Consider the following 17,575-nt stretch of genomic DNA (forward strand, 5'->3'; position numbering starts at 1 on the left):
CACCCCTCCTGGGCCTCCCGTGCACTGCCTTCCTCCCTAGCCAGGGCTCCCCCCACAGGAAGCTGGCTCCCTCAGCCCCAGCTCGCATCCTCCCGAGATTCTCCCAGCCAGGATTGGTCCTGTGTTCATCCCTGCACCTGTCGCTGTGATTCTGGTTGGCCAGATCTGGTCATGTGATAAGGGCTGGAGCCAGTGGGTGGGGCCAGTCCCACCTAAGTCATGGCTGCAGTGAGCAGGACTGTTGTGCTGGCAAGAGCAGGAGCTCGATTTTCCTCTCTCTTTCTCTCTGTCTCTAACTCCCTTCTCTCTTCCCTCTCTTCCAGCCTCCCTGCCCTCTCACCTGGGCTCCTGCCTCCAGCTCATCTCAGGTCCTCAGACTCATGGGCATAGCTGTGTCTTGCCCAGAAGTGTCAGCCCCCCCCCCCAACACACACACACATACACACAGCCTGTTTCCCGTCTGTGCAGTAAGATCAGAGCACCTGCTGATCTCCAAACGCCCTTCCCACGGGGATGCTAGTTCCCAGCTGATGCAGAAACACCAGCTGGAGGACGGCGGGCTGCACCAGGCCCAATGGGGCGCCTGGCAGCTGTGGCCTTGGGCCCAGGCTGGGTCTCCTAAGGGCCACAGTTCACAGGCATTGCCTCCTAGGATGCCTGCATCTGCAGGTTCCTATGCACGGTCACCAGTCTCTGCATCAAACCAGTGATACCCTCACTCAGTGATGGAGCTGTGGAGGCTCAGAGGCACCACAGCCAGCCACCCCCTCTAGGACACTTGCATCTCTGAGCTGCCTCCGTCTGCTAGAGCTCCCTGGGGGTATCATGGTGTCCACCACAAGAATGTCAGAATTTCTGCCTATGTCAAGAAGTGAAAGAACTTTCTGGAAAGGCCTCCAAGACCAGTCTGTCTTTCCCATTGGCTCCTAGTAGGTCCCGATGAGCCAGATGGGCAGAACACATGGTTCCTGAGGCCTCCGCCTGTTCCCAGGAGAGGCAATTTCCACAGCGGGGAGAGAGTTCACTGCACGCCCCAGAGATGATGGGTGGGGCCCTTTGTGGGGGATGGGGAGGCCAACATCAAGCCAGTGTGTCTCGGTGGCTGGCACTTGGTCCCTTTTTGCAGGTTTTCCTCCCCTTGGTGTCTATGTGGGCCTTTGTCTCTCCTGATTAAAGATGCTTCAAAGAGCTGGCAGCGTTGCTTAGCAACACCAGCATCAGCATCTTTTGATGGACCAGCCCTTTGGAGCAGGGAATGTGGTCCCAGCCACATCCAGCATTAATATGTTGCTTTTCTGTGTCGGATTAGTGTGGGATTAGGTGGCTGAGCTCCTTACAGTGCTAAGGGCAGGGAGGCCCAACTGCCTCCAGGATCCAGTGCCTGACCTCTCTGAACCTCCTTTTTCCCTTCTTCAAAATGGGCACAGTGGGCTCTGCTTCACAGGAAGTCTCAGGTGTGGCAGTGGACTTCCGGCGCAGCACATTTGCTCACGTTTCATTCATTCCTCCAAGCGTACATTCATTCCCACGGCGATCACGTAGCTGACTGTGCACGGCACAGCATAGCAGCCTGCGCACTGTGCAGCAGCCTCTGAGTGTGTGGCGCGAACTGGCCCCAACTGGAAGTAAGGAGAGGAAGGTGGCTAAGCAGGGGTGGGGTCCTCTCAGTGGAGGGTTATAGGGCACCAGGAGTGCTCGTCACTTGCTCTGGGTGAGGGTGACCCCCAGGTGTTCTGATTGTGAGAATTCATTGTGTGGGGGGTTATAGACATGCAGATGTACCGTGGACACAGACAGAGCCACGGGGAGAGAGTAAAGTGCCACTGCAGGGGCCTTGTGCCTGACACGGTGGTCCTGCCCCATGCACGGGGCTGTCCTCCACAGCTTCGAGACTGAATCGCCCAAATGAATAGTGTACAGCCCATTCACTTCTGCGTATCAAACAGCCCCATCTTCATGGGAAAAACAGCCAGCGCATGTTCCCCTCTACTACGTAGCTGGAGGCCAGGACTTCACTGGTCTACCTCTGCTCCACCACACCCGGGCCTCAGCCTGCCCCCTGCTCACCCTGAGTGGCTGGGGTCTCCCAGAATTCAATGAAGAGAACACGTGAATGAGCGGTGGACATCTGCCCGCCATGAGTCGCCTCTGCCCTCACACGTGATTCGTTTTCCCATTGGACTTCACTTCCAGTTCCAAGTTCAAAGATGGAATTGTTGACGAGGGCATTTGGTGCAGTGGTTAAGGCTACCACGTGGGAGGTCTGTATCTCAGATCAGAACGCGTGCTCCTGACCAACTGCCTGCCAATGCGCACCCAGACCTGCAGCAGTTGACGGCCCCTGCCCCCCACATGGGCCCTGGGTTGAGTTCCTGGCTTCTGGGCATTTGGAGAGTAAACCAGAGGATAGGAGGTCAGTCTTTGTGTGTGCATCTCTCTCTCAAGCTCTCAACCTCTCTGTCGATCTCTCAAGTAAAATAAATAATTTTAAAAGTTACCAACTATTAAGAATTTCAATGGGGTAACAGCAGAGCGCTGAAACAAGGGAGGCGCACCATGGAGCGGGGACCCCGTGTACAAGGTCGAGTGTGATGGAAGTGGGGGAGCGGGAGAGGCAAACGTGTGTGCTGGCAGGGTGGTGAGCAAGGTGCCCGTGTACCCTCTGCAGGGCACCTGCTCCACTGTCCCATCAGACTTCACTCACAAAACACAAGTTCAAAGATACAGTCATGAAGAATTTCAAAGCTGGAGCCAGCGCTGTGGTGTAGCGGGTAAAGCTGCTGCTTGTGGTGCCGGCATCCCGTATGGGCACCAGTTCCAGTCCCAGCTGCTCCACTTCCGATCCTGCTCCCTGCTAATGTGCCTGGGAAAGCAGCGGAGGATGGCCCGAGTGCTTGAGCTCCTGCACCTATGTGGGAGACCTAGAGGAAGCTTTTGGCTTCTGTTGGACCTAGCCCCAGTCCTGCTGACCATTTGGGGGGTGAACCAGCAGATGGTAGATCTTTCTCTCTGTCTCTTCCTCTCTCTGTCATTCTGCCTTTCAAATAAATAAAAAATTTTAAAAAGAACTTAAAATCAGATTGTTCTCATGCTTTAAAGCTGTGCGTGGCTGTCCGCTGCAAACTAAGTGCCCCGTAAGGAAGAAAGCCCTGGCAGCTGCTCCTCCCAGCGCTCCTCAGTGGCTTGGGACTGCTACGCCCTGTGTGTGCCTGCCCCTGGCTGAGGACCTCGAGGGGAGAAAGGCGGAGCCAGAGGGCCCCTCAGCAGGGGTCTGAGTCCCGAGTGGGCTGCTCCTGGTGATTGTTTAGTTTCTTGAACCAAGGGAAGTCTTGCGTGGCTCAAGTGAAGCAGAGTTGGGTTGCTGTCAGCTGCAGCTTAAAGAGACCCCAAGACACAAGAGCGCAGCAGTGAGGGGCTTCCGGAGAGAACAGAGGGGTGGGCGTTGGTGCCTGGGTTCATTCCTGACTGTGTGTCCGACTCCAGCTCCCTGCTAATGTGCTACCCTGACAGGGCTCATGTAGTCAGCTCCCAGCCACCATATGGGAGACCGGGACTGAGTTCCTGGCTCCTGGCTTCAATCTGTGCCAGCTCTGGATGTCGTGGGTATTGGAGAAGCAAAGGAGCAGATGGGAGTGCTTGCTCACTCTCTCTGTCTCAAATAAATAAGTAAATAAGCAAAGCTGCTTTTTTTGTTGTTGTTGTTAAAGGTTTATTTTATTTATTTGAAAGACAGAGTTAGAGAGAGAGGTAGAGACAGAGAGAGGTCTTCCATCTGCTGGTTCACTCCCCAGTTGGCTGCAACAGCTGGAGCTGCGCCGATCCGAAGCCAGGAGCCTCCTCCAGGTCTCCCACATGGGTGCAGGGCCCAAGAACTTGGACCATCTTCTCCTGCTTTTCCAGGCCACAGCAGAGAGCTGGATCGGAAGAGGAGCAGCCGGGACTTGAACCAGCGCCCATATGGGATGCCGGCGCTTCAGGCCAGGGCGTTAACCCACTGCACCACAGCGCTGGCTCCAAAAAATGAAGTTTTAAAAGTCACCTAACATGAGCCCAGATCTGTAATGAGACTTTTCAAATTCCTTCCTCCAGAGACACCCCATGTGCACGCTCTCGATGCTGTGGGTAATAAACCCAGCTATTTAACTACAAATGTGCTCTTAGTGGTCCTGGCCTGAAGGTTGTTGACAGAAATAAGCTAGCCCATGGGGCCAGCACTGTGGCATAGCAGGTAAAGCCGCTGCCTGCAGTGCCAGCACCCCATATGGGTGCCTGTTCAAGTCCTGGCTGTTCTACCTCTGATCCATCTCTCTGCTATGGCCTGGGAAGGCAGTAGAGGATGGCCCAAGTCCTTGGGCCCCTGCACCTGCATGGGAGACCCGGAAGAAGCTCCTGGCTCCTGGCTTCAGATCAGCCCAGCTCCGGCCATTGCAGCCATCTGGGGAGTGAACCAGTGGATGGAAGACCTCTCTGCCTCTGCCTCTCTGTAACTCTGCCTTTCAAATAAATAAATACATCTTAAGAGAGAGAGAGAGAAGAAAAGAGCTAGCCCAGCCTTGCTCACAGGCAGTCCCAGGCTCCCAGGGGAGCAAGCCCCCATGCAGGAGCCCCATTCAAACTTTAGCCTTTTCCCATTGGCCAAAGCAAGCCACATGCTCACACTCAGCCTCAAGGGATGGGGCCAGCTTCAGTTTGGGCTTTGATGAGAGAAGCTCCAGTTTCCAGGGAGGTGAGCACCAGAGAGTGGCACAAGTGGGAGCCCCGTTGCAGAATATCTACTTTAGTGCATTTTTCTCTTGGGCCAAGAAGCCTGGGACATCCCAAAGGCCAAAAATAAAGCAATTGGTGCAAGAAAACAAATAAAGTTGCCCTGGATTGCAACCCCGACTCTGAATAAACATCCATGAGTTCACATTGAGAAATCGATGAGTCAGTAAATAGCGAGAAGAGAGGACTCTCCCAAGCAGGAGGGTTCCAAGGGTAACCTTTCGCTCTGTCTCTCCCTCTCTATGTCTTTAACTCAACCTCAAATAAACAATAAATAAAATCTTGGGGAAAAAAACAAGTCTGGGAATCATCAGAGCTGGTGCAGTCTCCCTGGTGTCCCAGGTCCCTCCTAACTTCATGTTGCTCCATCCTTACCATGTGACCTCCTCCTTAAGGTCACTGCTTGATCCAAGGCTGCTGGGGCTCCAGCCATAATGCCTGAGTCTAATGTGGGAAGAAGGAAAAAGAAAGGCAAATGGGCTTTCCTCCCAGCAGTATCAGGCTCCTCTAAGGATATTTCGCAAAAGTCTCACTAATAACTTCCACTCACTAGCCACCAGTAGCTGCAGAAGAAGCTAAGAATGTAGCCTTGGGGCCGACGCTGTAGCGCAGTGGGTTAACATCCAGGCCTGAAGCACCGGCAGCCCATATGGGCATTGGTTCGAGATCCGGCTGCTCCTCTTCTGATCCAGCTCTCTGCTATGGCCTGGGAAAGCAGTAAAAGATAGCCCAAGCCTTTGGGCCCCTGCACCCGCATGGGAGACCAGAAAGAAGCTCCTGGCTCCTGGCTTCGGATCAGCGCAGCTCCAGCTGTTGCAGCCAACTAGGGAGTGAACCATCAGATGGAAGACCTCTCTCTCTCTGCCTCTCTTCTTTCTGTGTAACTCTGACTTTCAAATAAATAAATAAATAAATAAATCTTTAAAAAAAGGAAAAAGAATGTAGTCTTTAGATGGGCATATTGCCACTAGGAATAAAGTCAGGGTTTGGTCAACCTAAGAAAAAGAGAAGGGAATTGCATAAATAGAGAGCAGTCATTCAGGTGTAGCTGCACTCCCATTTTAGAGATGGGTAAACTGAGGTTCAGAGGGGTTGAATGGTTTTCCCTGCCCACAGTCTGAGGACTAAGCAAGGAGCAAGATGGACTTGAAGTCAGGAGTCATGATGGGGCTGGGGTTACGGAGCAGCTGTTAAACCACTGCCTACCACGGATCCTGGATCCCAGTGCAAGTTCCAGTCCTGGCTGCGCCGCTTCCTCTCCAGCTCACTGCCAATGTGCCTGGGAGGCAGCAGGGGAGGGCCCAAGGACTTGGTTCCTTGCCACCCACATGGGAGACCCAGATGGAGTTCCCAGCTTCGGACCTGCCCAGCCCTTGCCATTGCAGCCATTTGGGGAGTGAACCAGCAGGTGGGGATGGAAGCTCTCTGCCCCCCCCCCCCACTATGTAACACTGCCTTTCAAATCAATCAATCAATCTTTAGAAAAGCAGGCCGACGCCTCAGCTCACTAGGCTAATCCTCTGCCTGCGGCGGCGGCACATGAGGTTCTAGTCCCGGTTGGGGCACCGGATTCTGTCCCGGTTGCTCCTCTTGCAGGCCAGCTCTCTGCTGTGGCCCAGGAGTGCAGTGGAGGATGGCCCAAGTGCTTGGGCCCTGCACCTGCATGGGAGACCAGGAGAAGCACCTGGCTCCTGGCTTCGGATCAGCACGGTGCGCCGGCCACAGCGCGCCAGCCTCAGCGGCCGTTGGAGGGTGAACCAATGGAAAAGGAGGACCTTTCTCTTTGTCTCTCTCTCTCTCACACTGTCCACTCTGCCTGTCAAAAAAAAAGAAAAGAAAAGAAAAGCAGTCGTGAGCCCGAAGCCTGTAGCCCTCACCATCACGCTGACCGAGCGGCCTGGGCGGGGCTGCGGCACTGAAGCTGCACTGTGCGGCCAGCACCCCGGCCGCTGCCCGTCCCCAGGCACTTAGACACCACGGTGGGAAAGCCGGAGGGACAAGACCGCCGGCCTCGCTTCAAGTCCTGCCTGCTCCCCTCCCTCAGTGACCTTGCTGCAGGTGATTTAACCTCTCTGGGCCTCGACTTCCTGTTCCGCGGAGTGGCATGCTCATCGTTGTCCATCTTCTAGGATTGCTGTGCGGTGGTGAAGGCCAAATGCAAACAGCATGAAGTGCAAAGCGCGACGCCTGGTAGTTCTAAACATGTCTCATCCCTTGGCGCTGCTGGAATCTCAAGTCCAAACGCAAGCGCGGTTAGTACTCAGATGTGGCCCTGAGAACAGTGCAGGAGATGTTTGGCTTACTTTTTAAGGGCTATAATCCAAGTGAAAGAGATTTTAAAAATCCCGTTGGAGAACTCATTAGCACACTCTCAGGATACCCCCAGATACCAGCTTGAACTTGGAGCACAAAGCACCTGCTTCTCAGATCTGGCTCAGACCCTAGTTCTGCCGTGGACTTGTAGAGTGGCCTTGGACAAGGCCCTGTCCCTGTCTGGGTTCAGTTTGCCCAGCCCCCGGCTGGCGCATACAGTTGCCAGAGCCAAACGTGACACTTGGATGGAAAGGAGCCCCCTGTGAGCTTGGGGACCCAAGGTCCATCCCAGGTACTCAGGGCCGGCTGGTGATTGGGAAAAGCTTCCTAACCCAGTAGCTGCCCCTGCCAGTGCTCCTGGGTCTGCCCCAGTGCTGCTGTGCGGCCTGCAATAAAGCCCCTCTTGTCCAGGGTCCTCAGTTTCCCCATTTGCTCTCCAAGGTCTCCTCTGATTCCACCCCACACAGAGAGGCTAAGTGACTTGTTCAAGGCCACACAGCAGGAAGTCGTAGAGAACCAGACTTAGAGTCCGGTGCTCCTTCTATTGGCCGACATGGATCAGGGGCCACTGCTGCATCCCACGGTCGGCCCTCCGTGCCCAGCCACCGTATCGGCCAGTTGAGTGCAAACACCAGAGAGCACGTGGCAGAGGAGCCCAGGCGTGGATTGACAGGCAGGGGTTCCCGAGATGGTGGAAGAGCCAAGCCCCATCTGGGCACTCGTCGGGGAGGCCAGGAAAGCAGACCTCCGGGGCGCCCAGGGCAGAGCCTGCGGCTCTCTCCTCTAGGGCACAGGCCGAGGACGACGCCCCACCCGCCTCACCCTGCCTGTGTGTGTGCCCCATCCAAGCTTCGGATTCCTAAGAGACTCGCGCTGCCCCAGCGCGCCCCCTAGGGGCCGAGGACGCCGTGCTTGTCCGGGTGGGGAGGGACATCCCGGCGAGGTGACACACGGTCCCGCCTCCAGACGTGTGCAGCCACTAGGGGGAAACACGAGGTAGTTCCCAGAACCAGGAGCACAAACAAGTCCTGCTCCACTTCCCCACCCCTACCGCGGGTTTCCCCTTCACCGAGCTGCGCTCCGAGGCTTGGGCAGGTGGGTGGGGAGCCGGCGGGCGGAGGGAAATGAGCCAGATCGGTCCTCCCAGTCCTGTCCATAACCCTGTTACCAAGGGAACCAAACTTCCTCCCCCCCGCCCCCAGAGGCTCAGCCCTGGTGCCCATTCCAGCAGCAAGACCAGACTCACCCCTGAGGAATGGAGATAAGGACGAGAATCCAACCGGCTGGCATTTTTTGAAGCAGGTGAGTGGCCTGCAGGTTATCTGACCTGCATCTCTCGCGTAATGAACGGTAGCGATTATTAATAGCCCGGCTTGACGGGTAAGAAAACTGGGACGCGGGGAGCTTAAGTGACTTAACCCAAGGTCACACAGCTGGTAAGAGCCAGAGCCAGGGTGTAAATCCGAAAATGGCCAACTCTTGGAGCTGCCAGGGTGGCACACAAGACCGTGTGGCCGATGGGGAAACCGAGGCCTACGGAGAAGAGGAGGGGGACGCGCGTTTCCGGAGTGCCCCCACCCCCAACAGTTTCGCAGACATTCACTCGTTGCCCATCAGGGGAGAGCACCCCTGCTTCCAGGCGTGGGCATCACAGCTCAGCAAATGGCTCCCTCGCCCCAGGTCCCACAGCTGCTGAGTGCCAGAGCTGGGAAGCTGGCCAGGACCCCCGGTCGCAGCCTGTGCTAGCTCCCCTCTCTCCTGAGTTCCCAGATTCCGGCCTGGCTCCTGCACCCTTGGCCTGAGCTCTGCCTCCCGCCTGGCCCAGCCCAGCAGGGAGCCTGCCTGAGCTCGCTGCCTGGGGAACAGAGGGCACAGTGTGGTGGCCAGAAGCCAGCTCCCGGGAGGCCAGTGCCCGAAGCACGAGGACTTGGCAGGAGGGCAAGGGCTGCAACCTCCTGGGAGACCAGGTCCCGGGGCTGGGGCGGCCTCTGCCTGATGCTGGCTACCCACTGGAGCGAGGCTGCACGTCCTGTCTGTCCTCTGGGTCGACCTCCCCATCTGCTCAGGTGAGGGGCAGCCTCCATGGTCGCTAACGACCCTTTCAGCTCGGATGCTGCAGGAGCCTAGGCTGCCTGGCTGCTGACACAAATTGTCACGAACCTGGTGACTTACAACCAGGCCCACAAAGCCCCTGCCGGCGTCCGCAGGCTGGAAGTGCTCACGGCATCGCCAGGACCTCTGCGCATGCTCTCTCCACGCGGAGCTCGTGGTGTCAGCTGGGCTGGGTTCTTCTGTGGCGGCTCAGGGCCCATGTCGAAGCTCAGCTCAGATCCTTGTGGTTTTTGCTGGTCACAGGTGCACGTGTTCTTGCTGGCTGGGTCTCGGCTCCTAGTGGCCACTCAGGTCCTAGCCACCCTCATGCCCCTGTTTCCCTCACATTCCACCTCTGGGACATCTCCTGGCGGCTCCACCTTCAGGGTAGATCTGGAACCCAACACCCCCCTCTCCACTGCCTGCACCCCAGTCCCACTCCTTGGCCTCCTGCTAGGACCATTGCAGTAGCCCATTCTGCACTTGGTAGCTGGGGATGGAGGTTGGTGCTAAACAAGCCTGCTCCTGTCCTGCCCCGACCCTACTCAGAACCCTCCCATGGGTTCTCAGAGGAAAAGCCAACAGCCTCCCCGTGGCATTCAAGGCCCCATACCACCCAGCCATGTTACTGCACACTGAGCCACCTGCTGTGCCCTTCCCACTGGCCCCCACGCTGTCTCTTCACACACCAGGCACGTCCTAACTCACTTTCCCTCAGCTGAGGACCGTTTTCCCACCTTCCCCCTTCCGGCTCTGTCTGGTTTGTGAAGCCCACTCTGACCACCCCATTGACAAGCGACCCCCCCACAGCTACTAAAGTCACTGCACTCTCATGGCCAGGCCCTGCGAGTCCAGTCCCCAGGGTTCACCCCCAAGAAAGGGAAACAGACGTCCCCACAAGAGTGGCTCACATGTGTCCACAGTAGCTTTGTTCCTAAGAGCCACACAGTAGCCACACGTCTATCAGCAGGCCCAAGGGATGGACAACACATGGTCCACCCCCACCAGGATAAGGAAGGAGCCACAGACCCAAGGGACCACTTGGACGGCAGCTACGGCATGCTACCCGGCAGAGGGCGGACTGCAGGGCCAGCGCTGGGGCACAGCGGGGCCCGCACCGCACAGTGATGTGCTGATTTGAGTCCCAGCAGCTCCACTTTGGATCCAGCTCCCTGTTAATGCACCTGGCAAGACAATGGGAAATGACCCAAGTGCTTGGACCCCTGCACCCACACGGGAGACCCGGATGGAGTTCCAGGCTCCTGGCTTTGGCCTGGCCCAGCTCCAGCTGTTTTGGCCATTTGGGGAGTGAAGCAGCTAAAGGGAGATCTCTGTCTGTCTGTCCCTCTCTCTTTTCTCCATCCTTTTCTCTCTGCCTTTCAAATCAATCAATCAATCAATCAATCAATTTTTTAAAAAAGAAAAAAAAACTCAGACTACATACATATGAACTCCAAAAAAGACAAAGATACTCTATGATAAGAGAAAATTGTTGAGGGGCTTCCTAGGAGGGCCGGGTGGGAGCTGGGGAGTGGCTGCAAAGGGGCAGGAAGAAACGTGGGAGACGACAGATGAGGGGTGCACAGAAGTCCACCGCCACCGGCACCCATCACATTGTTTGCCTAAAACAGGTCACTCTGTGCATCAATGATACCTCAGTGAAAAGGGAGAAATCAGGCCAGCACTGTGGCGTAGCGGGTAAAGCTGCCACCTATGACCCCAGTTTCCTAGATGGGCACCGGTTCAACTCCCGGCTGCTCCACTTCCGATGCAGCTCCCTACTAATGCGCCTGGGAAAGCAGCAGAAGATGGCCCAAGTGCTTGGGCCCCTGCACCCATGAGGGAGACCCAGAAGAATCTTCTGCCTCCTGGCTTCGGTCTGGCCCAGCCCTGGCCACTTTTGCCATTTGGGAAGTGAACCAATGGGTAGAAGATTCTCTCTCTCTCTCTCTCTCTCTCTCTCTCTCTCTCTCTCTCTCCTTCCCTCCCTCTCTCCTTCTCTGTCTGTAACTCTGACTTTCAAACACATAAATCTTTAAAACAAAACAAAGGGAAAACCTACGTCCCTGCCCGGCTCCCTTTGCAGCTTCATTTTCTCCTATTGCCTTTTTGCTCCTGTATGTGTCTTGTGTGTCCCCACCAGCAACGCAGCCCCAGGAGACAGGCGGTTTCTTTTTTTTTTTTCCCTCTCTGCTGTATATTCAGTGCCTATCAGAGTATTTGTACATAGTAGGTGCTCAGTGACTATTTGGTAAATAAATGAATGAATCTGGTCCCTGCAGCTCAGAGTCCACTGACGGGGATGGCTCCTCTGAAGGGTCCCTCCCCCCACCTGGAGCTTGCAAGACAAACACGAGCTGGGCAGGGCCTGGGAGACCGTGGGAAGTGGCATCATTCCGTGCCCCCTCCGTCATGGCCCAGGCATCTGGCCGACGCTATTCCAGGGGCTGCGTCATGCCCATCATAAGCCTTGGCACCTGGCCCAGCCCAGAACCTGACACCTATTGGCTGGAGTTTCCCGTGGGTGCTGTGTATGTGGAAACCAAAATATTACCGTAGAGGGTGGAGCCACAAGCCACGCTGGGTGCAGCTGGGTGCAGCTGGGTTGCCCAGGGCCATCGCCAGCTTCCCCTGCTGCCCCGCGTTGAGTGCTCCATCTGTTGCGGGTTTCTGCTGTACTTTCTTTCACTTTCTCTAAAACTTGCCCTTACTTTTTCTGCATAAACAATATGAAGTCACTTCCAGAAGTTTACGGAAAATGAAATTAAAGGATACACTTGTTTTGGTGCAAAGATTTTTTTTAAAGATTTATTTCACTTATTTGAAAGGCAGAGTTACAGAGACAGAGAGGGAGAGAGAAAGAAAGAGAGAATCTCCATCCGCTGGTTCACTCCCCAAATGGCTGCAACAGCCAGGGCTGGAACTGGCTGAAACCAGGAGCCAGAAGCTTCATCTGGGTCTGCTACATGGGTGCAGGGGCCCAAGCATTTGGGCCATCTTCCACTACTTATCCCAGGTGCATTAGCAGGGAGCTGGATCAGAAGTGGAGCAGCTGGGATTCAAACCAGCACCCATATGGGATGCAGCAAAGAAGTATTTAAAGCTCATGCATAGGTTTTCCATAACATGCTCTTTCCATGAATGTTTACATATATGGATTTAAAAATGTTTTGCACTAAAATAAATGTATCTTTTAATGCTTTTTTCCGCAGACTACGTGAAGTCCCTTCATTCATTCACATGGTTCAAATTCCAAAGGTAACAAGTGACTCTCCAGCCATGCAATTCTCCAAGGAGATTTCCTGCCAGCCAGGAGTGTGGGCCCTGCCACCCTGGCTTTGTCGGCTGACCCGAGTGGCTCTCAGGTCCACGTGCAGTGTGCACAGGTCCCCAGCGCACAGCAGGGCCCATATTTCTGTAACCCTTCCCCCTGAGGGGCATTTCCTGTTGTTTGCTGGTTATACACAAAAGCATAAAAAATAACATTGGCAGGGGGTGTTTTCGCATTTAGGTAGTTGTTCCAGCACTGTTGGGCTGACAGAGAAAACCACACACAGCAAACAGTCGGTGAGGTCTCTGGAGAACTCAGAAGCCCTGGCCCACAGAATCCAAGTTCCCAGGTGGTGACACTGGACCGGGGCAGGGCCCTCCGTCCACACGGGCCACGGGGAACACCCAGGCCCACAGAGCAGTGGTGCACCTGCCCGTGATACCACAAACACCACTGGGCCTTGGACCCCACAGGGGTGAATCCAGGGGCCTCTACCCACCCTGGCTGTGACCGTGGGCACGTTTCCCCTCTCTGAGACCACAGTGGGGAGACAGGAACAGGACCCACCTCACCACAGTGCTACTCCCAGGACCAGACTCCCCTGCAGCATGCGGCTCCGAACCAGGTCCACAGTAGGTACTTGGGGCTTGTATGTAGCATCTTCACTAAGTTCACAGAAGAAGTGTTAAGAAAAGAAAAGAAAAAAAGAAAAGAAAAGAAAAGAAAAGAATGCATGGATCACAAATTTTTTTGCAGCAGAATTTAGCTTTTCATTGCATTTTCCACCCATGTCTGGAGGTCTCCTTCTTCTATGTTGTTCTTCCAAAGGTTTACATGTTTAAATATTGGCAACAAATTAAAGGAATCTGTGCAATGCATCTGATGGGAGTTCTGAAAGTGTGCACATGAAGGGATTCATCCTCATGGCAGACACAGAGGTGGGGGCAGCTCAATGGCCCAGTGGGATGTGAACCCAGGCTGCCTGGCTCCAAGGGCATTTAACCACCACAGCCCATCAGAGACCCAGCAGGCCAGTGGAGAATGGAAGGCACTGTTTGGTATACACACACACACACACACACGGGCAGACCTGGACTGGAACCCTAGCCTGACACCCTAGCCGTGTGAGCACAGAGAGACAGCTGTGTTCTTTCAGAGCCCACCCCCCACAAGCAGCGATGACACAGAGTGAAATTAGACACACAGGGCAAGTTCCAGGAGCTGCAAAGGCTGCAGGCGTGGGGAGGATTAAGGGATTGATCCTGCAGTGGACTGACAGAGGAGAGCTAGGTGGGAGGGAGGGGCCTTCAGCGGGCCTGCTTTGCCCTTAAGGCCCTCCCAGGACCACCTGGCCCACATATCAGGTGACCAGCGCCAGGCTGGCAGGCTCCAGACACAGCCTCCGGCTCCAGTGGGAACGGCACAGTGAGGGCAGAGGGCCAAGCCAGAGGGGCCCCAGCTCCCTGCCTCCCCTCCACAGACTGGGGTCTGCCTCACAGGGCAAACAGGGAGCAGAAAGGACAATGATTGCTCTGTAGCACTCACCTAGAACTTGAACCCAGACCTTCTAGCTGCCAGGAGCCAGTTCCAGCACGCCACTCACTCGTTCCTTCATTCAGCAAATGTCCATGGGACGCCCACCAAGGCTGGGGTGGAGAGCGAAGCTGGAGCTGAGCTCCGGCGAGAGGCAGAGGGAAGCACACAGGCCAGGAGGTGCGCCCTGAGACGGAGAGCACCGCCAGGGACCAGCAGGACTTCACTGCCCGTTCCTGGCTCACAGGGGCAGAGGGGTCACAGACCAAGGAACTGTCCCCGTTTTACACAGGAGCAAACGGGGCTCCTGGGGGCCTGAGATTCCCAGAGGTCCTGAGGGGCTCCAGTGACCAGAGCGGCCTGTAGACAGCGGTCACAGCCCCAGATGGTGTCCCTCAGAGACCCCTGCGGCCAGGGATTCCATCCCGCGCAGGCCCCAGCACAGCGGCTGGAACACCGTGGATCTCACAAACGCTTCTCTTACAAACCATGCTGGAGACTCCAGTTTGAAAATTGGCTCCAGTTTGAAAGGGAGAAGGTGGCAGAGCTGGATGGGAAGCGCTCAGAACCGATCGGTTATGCGTGATGTGCGGGGTAGCGATGGAGAGCCTGACGGAGAAGTAGGGATGGGTCAAGAAGAAATGAAGCAAAATGAAAGAAGCCAAGCAGGTAATGACCCCCCACAAGAAAGGAAGTGTGGCCAAAACGCCAGGTCTGGCTTGGCAGGAAACGGTGCTCACATAATGTAAATAACACCAATAAACTTAAAACCTCGGATAGGTTGAAAGGAGAGGGAGGCGTGAAAGGCAAAACTTCCTCACTGATAACAAGAAATGATTTGACCCCTTCCTGGGTGATGTGCATATTCGCAGCACTTCACATTCCGAGTTTTCCTAACAATCCAGCAGCCTCGATATTCTGACTACTCCGGTTACAAAGCGGAAAACGGAGGCATCAGGAGGGTAAGTCACTTGCCCAAGGCCACCAGCCAGCAGGAAGGGGGCGGGGCGTCAAGGCCAGGCAGGGGGCTGCAGAACACACACACACACACACACACAGCAGCCTGCAACGTCAGCCCAGACCTGACTAAAATGAGCCAAGGAAACAGCAGAAAGAGCAGATGGTTTAGAAACACGGAGGTGAGAAGCAGAAGAAACACTTAAAGTGGTGGCCATAGCAGGGCTGAGGGGGAGCAGCAGAGGGTCGGAGAATGTTTTATTCGTGCCATTTAAGTAATAGAGAGGCGGAGACATACCCAGGAGGAGGAGATGGGAGTGGGCGGGGGAGGGGCATGAGGGAACCGCCCATTCGCTTGCGATGGTGGGGGTCTCTAGCCTGTTGAGGTACAGCACATACTTGTCTAAACTCAGAGAGCGGTACCTTTAAGATCTGTGCATGACACTGTATGTAAATTTACCTGCAGACAAAAAGCACAGCAAATATTGATCTCTAGCTAATGGTGCACATGCTACCGTGCCTGGAACAGAAGTATCCAGATGTTTGCAACTTACTTGCAAAGCTTGAGGAAAGAAATTTTATTAATGGATGGAGAAATTGATAGATTCCTAATGGAGCAAAATAGTAGCAATTGTATATCTGCTAAGTGGGTATACAATTGTTCACTGTATGGTTCTTGTTTTTTGTTTGAAGGGGAGAGTGCCACAGAGAGATTCTCCATTCACTGGTTCACTCCCCAAATGGCTGCAATGTGCAGGGCTGGGCCAGGCTGAAGCCAGAGGCCAGGAGCTTCATCCAGGTCTCTCATGTGCGTGGCAGGGGACTAAGCACTTGGACCATCTTCCACTGCTCTCCCAGGCGCATTATTAGTGAGACAGATTGGGAGTGGAGCAGCTGGGACTTGAACCGGCGCTCTGACTTAGGATGCTGGCCTTGCAGGTGGCAGCTTAGCCCATGGCACCACAATGCTGGCCCCATTTCTTTTGTTTGGAACTTTTCCTAACAAAACGCTGGGGGAAATATATACATGCAGTATCTGAAAAGTGCTGCTCCATCGTTTTTAAAAACGTGGACGGGCACTTCGAGCTTAGGCCTGGATGGCCCCGCACACCTCCAAGCCCTCACCTCTGCGTGTCTGGCTGGCAGTCAGCTGTCACCATGTCTCCCCTATGTCACCTCTCTTGGGATCCGAGAGTTCAGGGCTCTGCAGGCCATTCCTCAGCCCCACCTCCCCTGTCCTCAGGACACCAGCTGGAAGGGGTCTCCTCTCCCTGGCCCCCAGAGTATCTTAGTAACAGAAACACAACCATTCCCCCAGGGACGGGAACAGGCACAGGCAGCTACAACCCACCCTCTGCCAAAAAGGTAAAGTGAGGTGCAGCAGGTGCATCTCCCAGGGGCCATCACCTTCATGGTAGGAGCAGAACGAGCAGCTGTACTGTCTTCTCCCAACCCCATGCATATAATTAGCTGGTGGGAAATGGATCAGAGAACAGATCTCATCTCTGCCTAATTAGGGGCTAGGCAGCTGGGGCCAGGCTAGCTTGGGGGCGCTGCTCGGAGGCCAGGCAGCCCCAGGATGTGGGGCAGCAGCTGCAGCCCCTCAGGAGAGCTGCTCACTCTTGCTCACACTCCAACCTGGGAAAGAAGAATGGGGGGGATGCTTCGGTGGTGGGTCCCCAGGTAGACTGGGGGTGGGGGGGTAGGTAGCAGAGTCCCCAGCAGCCCCCTCCACAAATTCCGCAGCAGCACCAGGCGGGGGAGGGGGGATGGGGGGCGAGGTAAGGACAGGTTCAGCTCCTCCCTCACTTCCAAGGATCCCGCTCTGTTCTCTTCCCAGCAGACCCTGCCAGCACCCTTCTCGGTGGTCCCCTGGCCCAGCTTCTGGGAACAGCTCTGGTCTTAGGGAAACAAGTTCCTGAAAACACCAGTGCACTTCCAAAGGTTCCTGGGAAAATGTGTGTTATAACACTCACGGGGTCTCTGCCTAGGGGACCCCAGCAACAGGGGCTCAGAATTCCCAAGAGGGGTGGCGGCACTGTGGCAGGGTAGGTAAGGCGGCCGTCTGCAGTGCCAGCAGCCCATATGGGAGTTGATTTGAGTCCCGGCTGCTCCATTTCCAACCCAGCTCCCTGCTAATGTGTCTGGAAAAGCAGCAGAAGATGGCCCAAGTGCTTGGGCCTCTGCACCCAGGTGGGGGACCTGGAAGAAGCTCCTGGCTTCAGATTGGCCCAGCTCTGGCCATTGCAGCCATTTGGGGGAATGAACCAATGGATGGAAGACCTCTCTCTCTCTCTCTCTCTCCCTCTCTCTCTCTCTGCCTCTGCCTGTAACTCAAATAAATAAATATTTTTAAAAAAATTTTCAAGGGAGAATATTCCATCCTGACCACCAAAATAGAACACCATTAGTAAACTTGTTTTAGAAATTTCTATTTTCATTTCAGTCCCTTTGTGTCCATGTGACATTATAGGATTCTCTCTTGCTACTCAGCTCTCTGCTGTCACCCCCAAACTAGCTCAGGAACAGCCTGCCTGACCCCTGCTGGACTCAGTGCTCAAGAATACAGTGACCACAAGGAAAGGTTGCTGGGATAAGAAGGAGAGGCAGGGGGTGTGCTGGGAGAATATACTGACCGCCGAGTGT

This window comes from Lepus europaeus, chromosome 10 (assembly GCF_033115175.1).
Source record: "Lepus europaeus isolate LE1 chromosome 10, mLepTim1.pri, whole genome shotgun sequence".
Taxonomy (NCBI): Eukaryota; Metazoa; Chordata; class Mammalia; order Lagomorpha; family Leporidae; genus Lepus; species Lepus europaeus.